The following is a 15,141-nucleotide window of genomic DNA, read 5'->3' as shown; positions in this document are numbered from 1 at the left end:
GTCCTTTTGTTTCGTGTATATATTGCCAGTTTTTCTTTAATTGTTTGGTGACATGTGTTTAAAAAATGTTTATCTATGAAAAAAGAAAGTGAAAAAAACATAAATGGTTAAGTTGTTATTAGTTTTGACAAGGTTTTCATATTTAGAAGAGCGAGATGATAGTCTCTTTGTGCAACTTAGAAGAGCACTCTTTTGTAGTACTATATTATTTTTATATTATTATGATGTAGTTCTCTGAACCATCAATCTATGCTATGTACTGAATTGCTTTCGAAATGCATTATAATCTTAATATTTGTTTGTCCGCAAGGGTTCTATTTTATCGTCTCGCCCCAGGCCCCGAATATGTATGGACCGGCCCTGGATACGTGTCTTCTAGCCTCACGCTACAGTACTTGCTGCGAGTTATTCTCTGATTCGTGTGTGAGCAGCAGAACATACACGAGCAAGCTCGAGACACTGCAGGTGACGTGCGGCACTGTCGTTTCCTCTGTCGAGACCACTATCTCCATGCGGGTGGTCGACGGTTCATTGCCAGACGATCTCCGAGGCCGTTTCACCGCCTGTGCCGGCCAGTTTGAATCACATGAAGGTCTTGCTGCTCGCCTCTGGAGATGAGAAGGCGCCTGTCGCTGCCGTAGATGGCACGTTGAAGGTCTTGCGCCTTGTTGTCTCCGTTGAGAAATATGGGAAGCTGCTGATTCTTTTGGCGGTGGTGGAGAGGAAGTTGCGGTGTGTGAGCTGGTGTCTAAGGAGTAAGGAGGCGGGTAGAAGCCATGGCATGCTCGATTTTGGGTTCTGCAAGATGGAGATCGAAGTCGCCTGGTCTCTTTTTCCCAAGTATACAAACGAGTTTCTTCATGCAAGCAAGGGGTCTGGAGAAGCTGGCCTGTCAGCAGCGCGGTCAAACTTGGCTGATATATATTGCGCCTTTCTGTTATGTCAAGTGGGATATAATAGTACTTGAAAAATGATCTTATATTCTGGACTATACCTAGGCATGGGTAGTCCGGTCCGGCCAACCCGACCCTACCCGGCCCGAAAATCTTGGGTCGGGCCGGGCCTATTTGTCCCATCGGACCGGGTTCAGACTGGAAAGTTAAGCCCGTTGGTTACGTCGGGTCAGGTTCGGACCTATCAAAAAATAAAATTAAGCCGCAATCAGGCCGGGCTGGTCGGGCCTAGTCGGGCTTTTTTCATCTCGGGCCGGGTTTGGGGCCAAAATTCAGGCATGACGGTCGGGACGGGTCGGGCTCGGGCCTGGGTTTTTAACATTGGTTTTTTTTGGCCCGGCCCAGAAAATGCCCAGGTAGATTCTGGACGGAGGAAGTACATGCTAATATATATTTTCAAAATTCGAGGATTCCTTTATGGACCAAATTGAACTGGCCGCATGAGTTCAATGACTTCAGATATATTTCACTCCACCTTCCGTATTGCTTCTTTTGATGGTCGGTCAAATAATAAAATGTTGTATTTTCAAAACGAAATTGCTTCACGTACGACGTTTTACAACCGATAGCTGTCCGACGCTTTCCATCGTAAAGCAGCAGCCCAACCCAAACCCAAACGTGACCGTGACTGAGTTGCCTCGCGTGTGGAACGGCAGCAGCCGCATAGGATCGGACCAAGATCGGATGCATTTCGTCGTACGTATAGCAGGCAGAAAATGCTTAAACATTTATAGAACGAAAGATACCATATAAAAAATTAAAATATAAACACAAGAGGTGACAATAATACCCCAGCAAAAAGAAGGCGACCGTAATATGCCAAGTGAACATGAAAATGAACACGTGAAGCATGCTGAAAAAAATCATCTCACTAACAAAAATCCAATGAATGGCAGATCAGAGTGAACAATATTTTAACTATAGTGAAGAACGATAGGGGAATATGTCCCCCAGAAAAAAGGGAAATTTGAAACAAAAGAGGAAAATAGAAGAATCTAAAAGGAATCATTTGTTCTCTACAGCTTCCCGTCAAATCTCATATCTTAGGTGCTCTTTGTCGCCAACCGCTCTTTCTTTCTCTGGAAGAAAGAAAGGTGATCTTCAGACATGAGTCACCCCCACCGTTGCCCTTCGGCGGCTCCCCTCAGTCGGTGACCTTGGTGGTGAGGTGGGTCATCGGATTCATGCGCGTGGCTCGTTTTTTACTCTCGTAGTATAGGCTTTTAGTTTGTTCATTGTCTCAGCTTTGCGGCGGCGATGGAGACCCTGAATTTCTTCATATCCTACTCTCACAAGGCGATCGGTCTTATGGTTAGAAATGGATTTGGAAATCAGTCTGTTCAAGTAAAGATGGTGTGGCGGCGGCGACATCCTTGTGGTGGACGTGTGTCCTCGGGCTCCACCGTTGCGACGGTGTTTGTTCCAACATCGGCGTTTTCTCTAGCGTCGGCGTGGAGTTTGTGAAGTAGTCTAGGAGCAGATGCAGATTGTGGTGTGCATCAACAACATCTGGAAGGTGGTTCGTGGATGGCAGGTATGTTTTTTCCTCCGTTACCTTAGTCGGGTGGGGGTGCCACATCTGGAGTTCGATGGCGTGTCCGGAGTGTTGCCCCGGTCTAATTCGTTCAACGATAATGGTTTCACCTTTGGTGAGCCACCTTCGAAGTACGCAAAGCTACATATCAGCAATGGAGCCGCTTCAAGCTCGGATGTGAAGGTGATCCGTCATTTTTTGCTTTGGTGGCTATTGTGGTGGTGCCAAAGGCAGATGACGTGTGCCGGTGTCAGGCTCATAGGATTCTTCGGTCTTGATTGTATTTTTACTTCTTAGCGGGTGTTCCTTCGTGTGAAGACTAGCTTTCTGTTGTGTTTTTAGTTTTGCCATGTCAATGTATACATGACTTGTACTGTGATCCTTATTCTATACATATACATATACATATATTATAGATACATATACTTGTATTGTGATCCTTATTCTATACATATACTATACTGATAAAGAAAATAGATATTCTTGGTCTGTTATGTTATTTTATAAAAGGACCCCTTATGTTTTTTACATTAAATCCACAGTACATATCAAATGTTTTTTTAATACATATATCTTCTAAACCGTAACTCTAAATTTAACAGGTTATATATGGAATTTGATTAAAAAATATGTAGAATCTGAATATGATGTTATTTTACCTATTAACCATTAAAAACATACTACCTAGTGTGCAATCTTAATCAATAATGCATTATTTTTATTTTTTTTAGATCAATACTAATCCGAATTGGGGATGAACACCTCAGCAAATTAAGGATTGGAGACGAAATGAAGGTAAATTTCCTAAAGAAAACCAATAAATAAGGACATGCATGAGAAGAAATAAAAGAAGGACCCAATAAAGATGGGATGTTCGGTACAAAAGAAATAAAAGAGAAATGCAGAGGAGATCTGATAAAGATGAGATTTTGCACTATTTATCCTATATATAAGTAGAAAAAAGAGAGGACATGCATGACAACAAGTAAAAAGGTGGCATGAATGACAAAAAATAAAACGAAAAAACATGTTTGATAAGATATAAATAGTGATGAAACAGGTACCAATACATATGATATGTATTGCAAGAAATAGTGATGAGATAGGGGCGCAAGTATCTGCGTCCACAAGAGACCATACAAAAAATGTTATTTTTCAAACAAAAAATCTCTCTTTAAGATTAAAAAACCATGTATTTTTTAACAACTCTTCATGTATTTAAGAAATGCGCATGTGGGGAAAAGTGTTCAAGAGTTACAACAAAAATATTTGCACAAAGAAAATAAATATATGTGTAGTTTTTAAAACAGACGAAATTAGAGGTGTAGACCATATCAAATATAGCACTCTATTGCGATTGCTGGCTTGAGGACAAAAAAATACGACACAAACATCTTCTTTCAGATAGATTGTAAACAAGAAGCCAAGAGACTCTCTAGCAAAGGATGGATAAATTATCAGAAAGAAGACCTTGGCGAACCAAACTAGGTGAGCATAGAGGAGGCATGAGGAGTTCCAGAGTGAAGCGAGGATCAGCTCGGTATGGCGGCGCGAGGATGAGCTTGAGGTCATGAATCGGAGCCCGGAGTTGGAATGATGTTGAACATGTCCTAAGTTGGTACGCTTAAACTGAAAACCGTCCTTGATGCACACATGTATCTGTGTGTGCTAATGTGTTCATTGTTTATTTGTGTCATTTTCCTTTACCGGTCCGTAACAACACCTCATTCCATACATGACATGAATAAATGCATGATCACTTGCCCGTTTCTTTGTACACATTAAATCTACATGCAAACTATGTTGAATCCTTGACCGGAGGGAGTAGTATTAATTTAGGCTATTTTGCGGCTATTAATACAATATTACAATCTACAATTGCTACTACTAGTACTCCAAGATATGGAAAATCCAAAGAATATTAACTTACCACAATAAATGCATGAAAACTTCGCAACTCCAAGACAAAGTATGTGACTATAGAAGGGTGGTCAACAATGAGCACCCCAGCGTATACAAAAACCAGAAGAAAAAAGAGAGAAAGCAAGCAAGTAAGAAAGGGAGAAGTAGCTTTTGTCATGGCAGGCTCCAAGATGGCAAGCTCCCTGTGTTTGGCCGCTCTCGTGGTCACGGCCGTTCTATCATCATGTGTTGCAGGTGGAGGTTATCTTGCACTGCATCCTTTCCTGATCTGTCGGTCATAACCAACATAATTTGAATCTGATTTTTTTTCGAACTATTTCTTGGGCTAAACTATCGGATCGGGATTTTGTGCATGTGCAGAGAACGAAGGGTGCTTGCCGCTGAAGGGGTACTGCCCTGAAGACGACTGCAAGGATTTCTGCATGAGAAGTCGATTGAGAGGCCGTTGCATCACCAAAGGCACGATGCCCTACTGTTGTTGTAGTAGGGATACTACCCCTAACTGGACGACGGCTGCTACTCCTTTTCAGGGTTGATGAGGAGATGGGGACAAACGCCATGTAGCAGGTGGATGTATGCATGGTAATAAGATAATAAATTTGATTAACTAGGCAGTTGTGCAAGTGGTTCAATCCGTCGGTGACCAACATTCTTGTTGGGGAGGCTGGGCTGGTTGCCTTGGTCATGCTTCTTGTGCCATGTTTGGTTACATGTTTCTATTTTGGACACTTTGCATTCGTAGCCGGACTCAGAGTGAATATGGATTAAAAAACAAGTTTTGCACATTGTTTGTGTGGATGCGTTCTCTCCAGCTTAGCTCTGCAGCAACATAGGCACCTGTGTTTCGTTGCCTTCATGTTCTACCCAGATACAAATAGTTGTTGTTTGGTTACATATAGTTCCTCCGTTCCTAAATATAAGTTTTTTTAAATATTTCATTATACTAGTAGAAAAAACCTTATAGATAGGAGCCTAGGAGTAGCGCTGGAAAATATCAGGCGCTGCTGCTATGTAGCAGTAGCGCTGGCTCTGTCAAGCGTTATTGATAATGGCCTTAGCAGTAGCGTTTGATATGTAAACAACCCTACTGCTAAACGTGGCCCAACGAGCCCACCGACGGTAGCAGTAGTAGCAGCGCCCGCTTGGGAAAAGTGCTACTGCTAAGTAGAATAGCAGTAGCGCTCTTGGGGAATCAGCGGTACTGGTACACGTGCTCATGTGTCAGCTCCCAAAATCCCCTAACTCTCCCTCCACTCCTTCCCTTTCGCCTACGCGCTCCTGTGTCGTCGTCGCCGCCCGTCGAAGCCCTCCCTGCCCGTCCCTGCGCGCGCCTTGACCCCCCCCCCCCTCCCCTGCCGCTCCGGTAAGCCCCCCGCCCCTCCTCCCATGCCTCTGTCCCTCACGTCGGACGCCCCCGCCCCCTCCTCCCCATGTTGTGGTGTAGTTAGAGATCAGGAGAAGAAGAGGAGGAGGAGAAGAAGAAGAGGAGAAGAAAAGAAAGAAGAAGAGGAGGAGAAGTAGAAGAAGAGGAGGAGGAGAAGAAGAAGAGGAGAAGAAAAGGAAGAAGAAGAGAAAGAGGAGAAGAAGAAAATATTTAGAATTTTTTTATATTTTTTGTTATTTAATTGGTATTGTTATTAGGTTAGTGCTAGATTATTAGGGTTAGTAATATTTAGAATTAGGTTAGGGTTAGAAGAAGAAGAAAGATGAACAAAAAGAAGAAAATAAAAATAGAAAAAAGGAAAATAAGAAGAGGAGGAGAAGAAAAGAAGAAGAAGGAGAATAAGAAGAGGAGGAGAGGAGAAGAAGAGGAGAAGTAGAAGAGGCAGAGAAGAAAAGAAGAAGAAGAAGAAGAAGAAGAAGAAGAAGAAGAGGAGGAGGAGGAGGAGGAGGAGGAGGAGAAGAAGAGAAAGAGGAGAAGAAGAAAATAAGAATAGGAAAAAGGAAAATAAAAAGAGGAGGAGAAGAAAGGAAGAAGAAGAAGAAGGAGGAGGAGGAGAGGAGAAGAAGCGCAACCTTTTTTTGATCAACTTTTTTCAAACGAACAAACCTTTTTCCAAATCAATGAACCTTTTTCAAAATTTTATGAATTTTTATTAAAATTCTATAAAAATTTCTGAATATTGATGTACTTTTTCAAAAATTTAAAGAACTTTTTGGGAATGGATGAACATTTTTCAAAATTGATAAACTTTTTTAAGGTTTGTGAACTTTGTTTTCAGTTCAGTGAACTTTTTTAAAACATACATGATTTTTTTTTCACATTTAGTGAACTTTGAAAAAAATGATATTTCTTTTCAAATTCTGTTAACTTTTTTTCAAATTCTATGAATGTTTTTAAAATTCGTTACCCTTTTAAAAAATTTGATGATATTTTTCTAAAATTGAATGATTTAATTTTAAAGTTTGATGATTGTTTTTCAAATTCGATAAACTTGTTTCTTTTTTTTGGAACTTTTTTCAAAATTAATGAACATTTTTTACAATTGATGAACTTTTTTTCGAAAGATTTGATGAACTTTTCATATTTTTGTGAAGTAGTTTTCAAATTCGAGATATTGTATTTAGATGCATGAACATTTTTTATTTTTCATGATCAACCGTAACAACTATATTTTTTTTGGAAATTCAGCGACTGATATATAGGATCGAGCGACCACCTTCTTATTAGACTGGCCCACCACTGGGCGCTGCAGGCGCCAGGTGCGGGAATGGGCGCTTAGGAGCGGGACCTCCTAGTTGACGCATTCCAATAGAGTACCTTCGCACAGGCAAGCAACTGGGCTGTCGCAGCTAACAAGGCGACTGGGTTGGCCTAGGTAACCAGCTCGATTTTTTCGGTTTTTATTTATCTATTTTCCTTTTTACACTTTTTGTCTTATCCTTTATTTTATTTTGTATTTTTCCTTTTTCCTAAAAGGTTTCATGTTTCGAAATTTTTGAGTTTCTGTAACTTAATCATGTGTTGTATTTACAGTTAAAAATTATAAATAGATTTTTTTTAGTTTCCGAAGAATTTCAAAGGTAAATTTTTAAATATTTGAAAAAAACTTGAAGCGGGAACATTTTTTCAAATTATGTATACTTTTTGAAATATGAACATTTGTTGAACTTACGTATATTTTTACAAAATATAAACTTATTTTAGAGAATGAAGAACATTTTATAAAATTTTTGAACATTTTTAGAATTGGTGAAGCAAATTTGAGCAACTTTTTAATTGGTGAACAAAATTATAAAAGAGAGAAACATTTTACATAAAACAAGAGTCTTTTTTATAAAAGTGTGAAAACAAGAATATTTTTTAAACAATTCGATCATTTTTTGAAAAAATTAACATCGTTTGAAATATATAAACAATTTTTCAAGCGGGAGCATTTTTTCAACTTATGTACACTTTTTGAAACACGGACATTTTTTGACCTGACGTACACTTTTTGAAAAGGGAAACATTTTTTTAGAAAAAGAAGAACAATTTTTAAAGTACCCAAACATTTTTCAAATCATGAACATTTTTAGAATTGGTGAAAAAAATTGGAACAAGTTCTCAATTTGTGAACAAATTTTAAACAAGAGACATTTTTCGTATAACGGTAACATTTTTAGAGAAAATATGAAAACTAGAACATTTTTTGAAAATTGTAACAAATTTATGAAAAAAGGAACATTTTTGAAAATTCGAAAACAATTTTTGAAGCGGGAACATTTTTTCAACTTATGTACACTTTTTGAAACATGAACATTTTTAGAACTTACGTACATTTTGGGAAAAGGTAAATATATTTAAGAGAAATGAAGAACATTTTTTTAAAATCACGAAAATTGTTAGAATTGGCGAACAAAATTTGAACACCTTTTCAATTGGTGAAAAAATTGTAAAAAAGAGAAATATTTTTATAAAAGTGTGAAAACAATAACATTTCTTAAAATATTGACCAATATATGAAAAAATAACATTATTTATATTTGTAAAGAATTTTTGAATCTATGTACACTTTTATAACTTATGTACACTTTTTGAAACATGGGAATTTTTGGAACTCAAGTACACTTTTTGAGATGGCAAATATTTTTTTAAAAAGAAGAAAAATTATTAAAATTGCCAAACATTTTCAAATCATGAATAATTTTAATTGGAACATTTTTTCAATTTTTGAACAAGTTTTTAAAAAGAGTCATTTTTCATATAACAGTAATATTATTTTATAATAATGTGGAAACAGTAACATTTTTTCAAAAAAAGGAACAATTTCTGAAATTTCTAATGAAATTTTGAAGTGGGAACAATTATTTAACTTATGTACACTTTTTGAATAACAAATATTTTTGAACTTACATATATTTTTTGAAAAGGGAAACATATTTAGAAAATGAAGAACATTTTTTAAATTTCACGAACACTTTGAAATCATGAACATTTTTAGAAATGCTGAAAGAAATTTGAAAAAGGTTTCAATTTGTGAACAAAATTTATAAAAGAGAAACATTTTTCGTAAAATAGGAACATTTTTATTAAAATTTGAAAGCAAGTATATTTTTTTGAAAATTCTGGCCAATTTATAGAAAAAAACTTTTTTTGAAAATACCTGCATATTTTTTAATACGTAAACAATTTTTGAAAGACGAACATTTTCGAAAAATAAACACATTTTGAATAAAAAGGAAAACTTCTTACAAGTTGAAGCAATGAAAAAAAGGAAAATTAACAATAACAATTTTGAAAAAAAGGAACATTTTTATAAAACTACGATTTAAAAAAAAATATCAAACAGTTTTGTAAAATCTCGAATATTTTCTGACGTTATGAATGTCTTTGAAAAAGGTATGTATTTGAAGTTTAGAACATTTTATAAAAGCAACAAATATTTTTTGAATTCAAAAAAATTACAAACATGAACTTAGATTAAAAAAATGAACATAGAAAAAAAAAGGAAAAAAATGAAACAGAAAAAAACGAAAAAGAGATAAAAAAAAAGGCAAAAAACGAAACTGCCAGCAGAAGGAGATGGGCTGGCCCAGTTGATCTCGCCCTGTGCGTTTGCCAGACTATTTGACGCAAATATTTTAGGATGTCACATAATACCACTATTTGCCGGACTATGATTGAGCACATAATGTCACAAACAACCGAGCAAGGTTACATTATGTGTTAATTAGGATGTGAACTGGCTTGTCAAATAATACCACATCGCCCCCTTACATGTCATCCATCCAATATATATAATATATATATCATTAATTTTCCTGGGATTTAAGAAGTAGTCTTGGGAATAAGAAAGAGAGAAAGAGAGAGATCCTAAGGAAGGGGAAAGACAGGATGATTTCTGAAATAAGGAAGAAAAACAGACGTGATTCACGTTTTGTTAAGAGGCTAAGTAAGGAAGGAAAGTGAGAGGGGCTAAGGAGGGGCTGAGGTGTGATTCATGTTGCGTCAGGGGTTAAGGAAGGAAACCAAAGGCTTCTGAGTTGTGATCAGAAATATAAGGAAGCAAAGAGAACATGATTACCCAAGAAACAAATGGTAATGAAACAAAAGGAAGGAAATATGCAAACATGGAGCCAACACAAAAGATAAAAATTAAGATTCAATCCAGTTGCAAAATAAAACACAAGGACGGAAATATTCAAACATGGAGCCAACACAAAAGAAGAAAATGCTCACAAGAAAGGCAGAAATATGCAGCGAAAAATTATTACGTTTTGGAACTTTTTATTTTGTTATCTTTGGTATGTATTTTTATTCTTATGCTTGAGTTAAAAAAAATTCATCATAGTTGGAGAAGATTATCTTTAATCAAACCCGCAAATTGTACAATGCATACGTTTATTAGGTGCTTGTAAAACTTGCTTGGCTGAAACAAAAAATTCCTTCATGTTATTCCTCAGCACAAATTTTCATCGCCATGCATATTGGGTTTAGGAGCCTGCGTTTTTCCCGTTGCAACGCACCGGCATATTTGCTATATTGACAAAGACGTGTAGAGATACTCACAGCCATGTAGATTTAATGAATTATCTCATGTTTATGTTTTTGCGCAACAAAACTTACCATGTTGTTTTTCATGCGGTAGCATGAAGTATTGCAAGGAGTTTCTTGATGTTGTAAGTGTGGTTGGAGGTTTGGACCATTGGAGCAGAGAAATATTTTCTCTTCCGTTGCAACGCACGGGCATGTTTTTTAGTATATAGAAAAGTCTCAACATATATTAATAAATAGTTCATCCTACATAAAAAACTTTGAGGTGTGTTTAAAAGTGTTCATTGTATATTAAATAAAAGTTTGTCGTACATAAAAAAGTGTCACTAGGTACATTATAATATAGAAATATACAAAAGTGGAAATTATTTTATAAAAAGTTAGAGAAAACATAGAAGGAAAACCAAACTCAGATTTTTTTAAACAAATAAATAATAAAGGAAAAAATAGAGCAAAAAACTGAAAACAGAACCACAAAACAGAAAGACGAAAGATAAACTGACTAAAGCACACACGTGCGCGCAACGAAAGGTCAAACTGGGCCCGCCCACGGTGCATTTCCACCGGCATAGGCTTGACTAGTTGCTGCTTGTGGGTGTCAAATACTCCCTCCGTTCGGAAATACTTGTTCTAAAAATAAATGTAATGAATGTATCTGTAACTAAAATAAGTCTAGATTCATTCATTTCTAGGACAAGTATTTACGGACGGAGGGAGTAGGATTTTTCTGCAAGAGTTATGTCTTGTTTATAGCGAGGTTGATTTAATATAGACATAAAAAATTGGTGCTTCTCTCGTCTTATGAAGTTGATTTAATATATCAATATCAAGGTTTGACATTGCTGACCGGCCTGTCGCCTGGTATAGCTTCTCTCGTCTTGAGAGTTTCTGTCTTGCCTAGTGTTGGCCGCCCCATTTATTCTCCTCCGTCGCTCGCTCGGGCTGGATCGATCCCTTGCTCCTCGCTCGCTGAAATCGTTTGGTTCATTTTTCTTTTTTTTTTCTTTGGTTTTCTTTACAATTTCCTTTTTTTCTTTGTTCTTCCGTCATTTTTTCAAGGTTTTTTTTCGTTCCTCATGATTATTATTTAGTCTTTTTCTTGTTTATATCGGATTTCTTAGTTTTTTTGTTGGGATTTATAGTTTTATTTCTTTTGTTTCTTCTTATTTCTCGATTTTTGTTGATTTTTATTGTTTTTCTTTCTTTTAACTTTTTTCACTAATTTCCCCTGCTTTTCCTTTTTTTCCTCATGGATTTTCACGGAGTTCGTTGGGTTTCCAATTTTTCTTTGTTTATGCGGTATTTCTTTTTTCCGTTAGTTTGGTTTCCATCTTTTTTATGTTATTCATTTTTTTCTTCAACACATATCTGATATTTTAAAAAACAATTCTACTTTTTATGTATACATAATGAAAATTTTCATATAAATATTTAATAAATTTGGAATACATAACTAACATTTTTAAAACTTTATATTTAATGACTACGTTTTTTCATAAACATTGTAAATTTCTGGTATATATCAGGAACATTTTTTAATATACATTTAATATTTTTAAAGTATATGATTAACATTTTTTATACACAATCAATATTAAAAAGGAAGGTTCTTCTACAACTCTCCAAAGACACTTTCTACATTTTTATACATATCAGGAACATTATTTTCAATTTTTTTGTGTTTGATGACTACATTTTTTTTGTTTTTTGATCAATCTTCATCGGTTTTCATTTCTTCAACACATTTTCCAGTCCTCATAAATATTTGTTATATATACATTTCATATTTTTTGAAAAAATATATTTTTATCTCTACTTTTTTGCATACACGTTGTATATTTTTGTTACATAGCTAATAAATGTGAAAAAAAATGTAAAATATTAAAAACAAAATGTGAAAAGACAAAAAGACAAGGTTGTGGCTTCCTGGGCGCCTAGGCAGCCTATCTCGCGCTTGCCTTCACGCCAGAGTTCACTACGCCTCGTGCCAAGCGAGACGTATGGGTGGTCAGATTTGCCTGCCTATACCTCATTTCCTGCCAGAACGAGGGTCGCCTTATATTTTGAAATATTGAAAGTACGTGTAATATTGATTTTTTTTCTTGATAGCTTATAAGAAAATGGTAATGCAGTGTAAAAACTATCTGTACATTATTGATTCTTTTTCTTGATAGCTTATAAGAAAATGTTTACGAAGTTTTAAAATGTTGAAGCATTTAAAAATATGTCCATCCCATTTTGTAAAAATGTTCATGCAGTGCAAAATAGGGTCGTACAACTTTTAAATAATTTATTTGACATTATCAAACTGGCATGCGTTTTTAAAATATGTTCATGATGTGCTCGAGTAACATTGTTTTCGAGTACAATGTAAAAAGTGTGCACGTAATTTAGAAACAATATATGTCTTTTATATTTCAAAAAATGCTCATGATGTTTCGAAAAAATGCTCACGTGTTTCAATAATAGTTTTCAGATTTTTTGAAATGTGTGTACAATATGAAAATTATTTGTGTGATCGAAGGAAAATATTTCATATCACTAAAGAAATATAGTTCGACGTGTACTTGTAAAACAGTTTACATATAGGCACAAAAATGGTTAAAACATATATTTGAAAAAGTCTTTGTCATGTATTTGACATATGTTCTGCATGTATACAAAAAAATATATGTATTAAAAATCCTGAAGAAACCCGTTCAAGAAATACAAAAAAACCGGTTAGTAGAACCTCCCAAAACAGGTTTATGAGATGGACCACTAAGACGAAAGTACACCCAGAGCGAGAGACAAGCTATGCCTCAGAATAAGCGAGATATAGCCTCACGTACCAATCAGTCAAAAATCACCATGTCCTGTTGACTGGACCGGCACAACCATAATTGAAGGGCACCCTTTGTGAGTTCACTCTCATCTTCTTTATGATGACAAGTGGTGTATCACATGTATGGCACTTGTTTCAACCTAGGAGTTCTAGTGAGATTTTTTTTCCACTCTGTAATGGTTACATGCTATGGAAAAAAAAATATCGTACATGATATCACACAAGAATACATCTATACTTAAAAGTTGTTGTCCAAGATTTGGCTTGACATTGCAACCCTAAGGGTATTTCTAACCAATCCCCGAAAAGTTAAAGAAGGATCCGATGAAGTAAAGTTAGAGGAGTACCTAGCCGATTCCCTAAACGTTAGTGAAGTAAAAACAATGTATAGATTTTGTTTTCCAACCACATAAACTTTGAACACTTCACAATATATAAGTGAAAACAATGAAATTTAAACATGCATAACATATAGTTTCATCATCGCGAATTTCAAGTAACAACATGCATAGTTCACCTAAGAGGCATCACTTCAAACACAATGTTTGATCCAAAATCTTCACAAACATAGCAATGTATATGTTGTGGATCGAGGCAACCAATGGAATGCATGAACTCAAACGAGGTGCTCGATGAAGAAAACATCATCACCACCACCACCACCACCATCCTCTCTGCCACCATCACCACCACCATCCTCTCGGACGCCGCCACCACCTCGGCACCACCATCACCACCACTACCCCCTCAGCCACCACCATCACCACCACCACCCCCGTGCCACCACCAACATTCCAAAGAGAGGCATCCAAGATCTCTCCACAAGTGAACTCTCAATACTTTCTCACGATTTCATCCATTGTGATTGGATACATGAACAAGATAGCACGTTCTTCGGCCTTATTGGCATCATGAATCTTCTCCTCCTCAAGTGCAAGCCTATGTTCCTACGCCTTCAACTTCCTCTCTTCGACCACCAACTTGGCCTTCTATTGCTCATCCTCCAACAACTTGACCTCATTCCACCACGCCGTATTCTCTTCTTTGTGTTCGCCCGCCAACACCTTCTTGGTCTCAATCATGTCCACTAGTTCTTCTTTGTAAGTTCCACCAAATGCATTTATATTGTTTCTCTCTTTTGCAATCTTGTTATCTTCCGGTCTATTGTTGGCATCTTTGTCAACCTCATCGTCCTCTGCAACTGATATGCTCAACCTTGATCTTTTTGGAGTGGTCTCCGCGATTCTTTGGATCCACTTCTCATTCTTGCATAGCACTTTGTAGCAATGATGCCACGTGAATGGCTTGTCGATGAACTTGCAGTTCCTATGCATGAATAGGTTTTGGATGTACGGGCCATACTCCACCAGTTGCACATTGATCGGTGGTGCATGATTCACTTGGTTGATGCAACCGGGCCATCGGTTGCATTGGTCATGAATGGTGCTCATACGATGCCCAAGAGAACCTTGCTTACAACTTGATTGCACACCCGTGGATTTGTTGTGTGGTCTATAATTCTTTCCCAAAACATAATATTGGTTTCATCTATTCCAATCGTTGCATCCATGGAGATGTTCACCCAAGCATCGCAAAGAGAAACATCTTATTTGTGATTGTAGTTAGTGGTGCGAGACCTTGACGGCCGCATCCTTGCTTCGGCCACCTCCACAACCTCCTCATCGGCCACCACCTCCTCAACCTCCTCCTCTTTCTCGGCCACCTCCTCCTCCTCTTAGGCCACATCCTCTTCCTTCATGTCTGCCGCCTCCGAATGATGCCAAATGGAGTCGTACTTGAGCTCATCAAGTCCCATCATGGTCGAGGACTCCAAAGACGTTAAGAATTTGGTTGTGTTCATCTCCACACTACGACAAGAAATTAGACAAACTACATCACCGTCGTCTACCAACAATCACTGTCGATTGAA

At 36.8% G+C, this 15,141-nt stretch overlaps 1 long non-coding RNA gene and 1 pseudogene across 1 annotated transcript; one reads left to right on the top strand and one right to left on the bottom strand.

Annotated features, from left to right (window-relative positions):
• Positions 1-4,459: 4,459 nt before the first annotated feature.
• On the top strand, positions 4,460-5,042 carry LOC123398063. Its single transcript, XR_006610063.1, has 2 exons — positions 4,460-4,644; positions 4,771-5,042. It is a non-coding gene; the product is annotated as an uncharacterized LOC123398063 (long non-coding RNA).
• An 8,916-nt stretch (positions 5,043-13,958) lies between these two features.
• LOC123396958 lies at positions 13,959-14,862 on the bottom strand (annotated as a pseudogene).
• Between the last annotated feature and the right edge of the window lie 279 nt (positions 14,863-15,141).

Source organism: Hordeum vulgare, chromosome 5H (assembly GCF_904849725.1).
Source record: "Hordeum vulgare subsp. vulgare chromosome 5H, MorexV3_pseudomolecules_assembly, whole genome shotgun sequence".
NCBI classification, from domain to species: Eukaryota; Viridiplantae; Streptophyta; class Magnoliopsida; order Poales; family Poaceae; genus Hordeum; species Hordeum vulgare.
The sequence above is the reverse complement of the archived record's forward strand: the minus strand, read 5'-3'. Positions and strand labels throughout refer to the sequence as shown.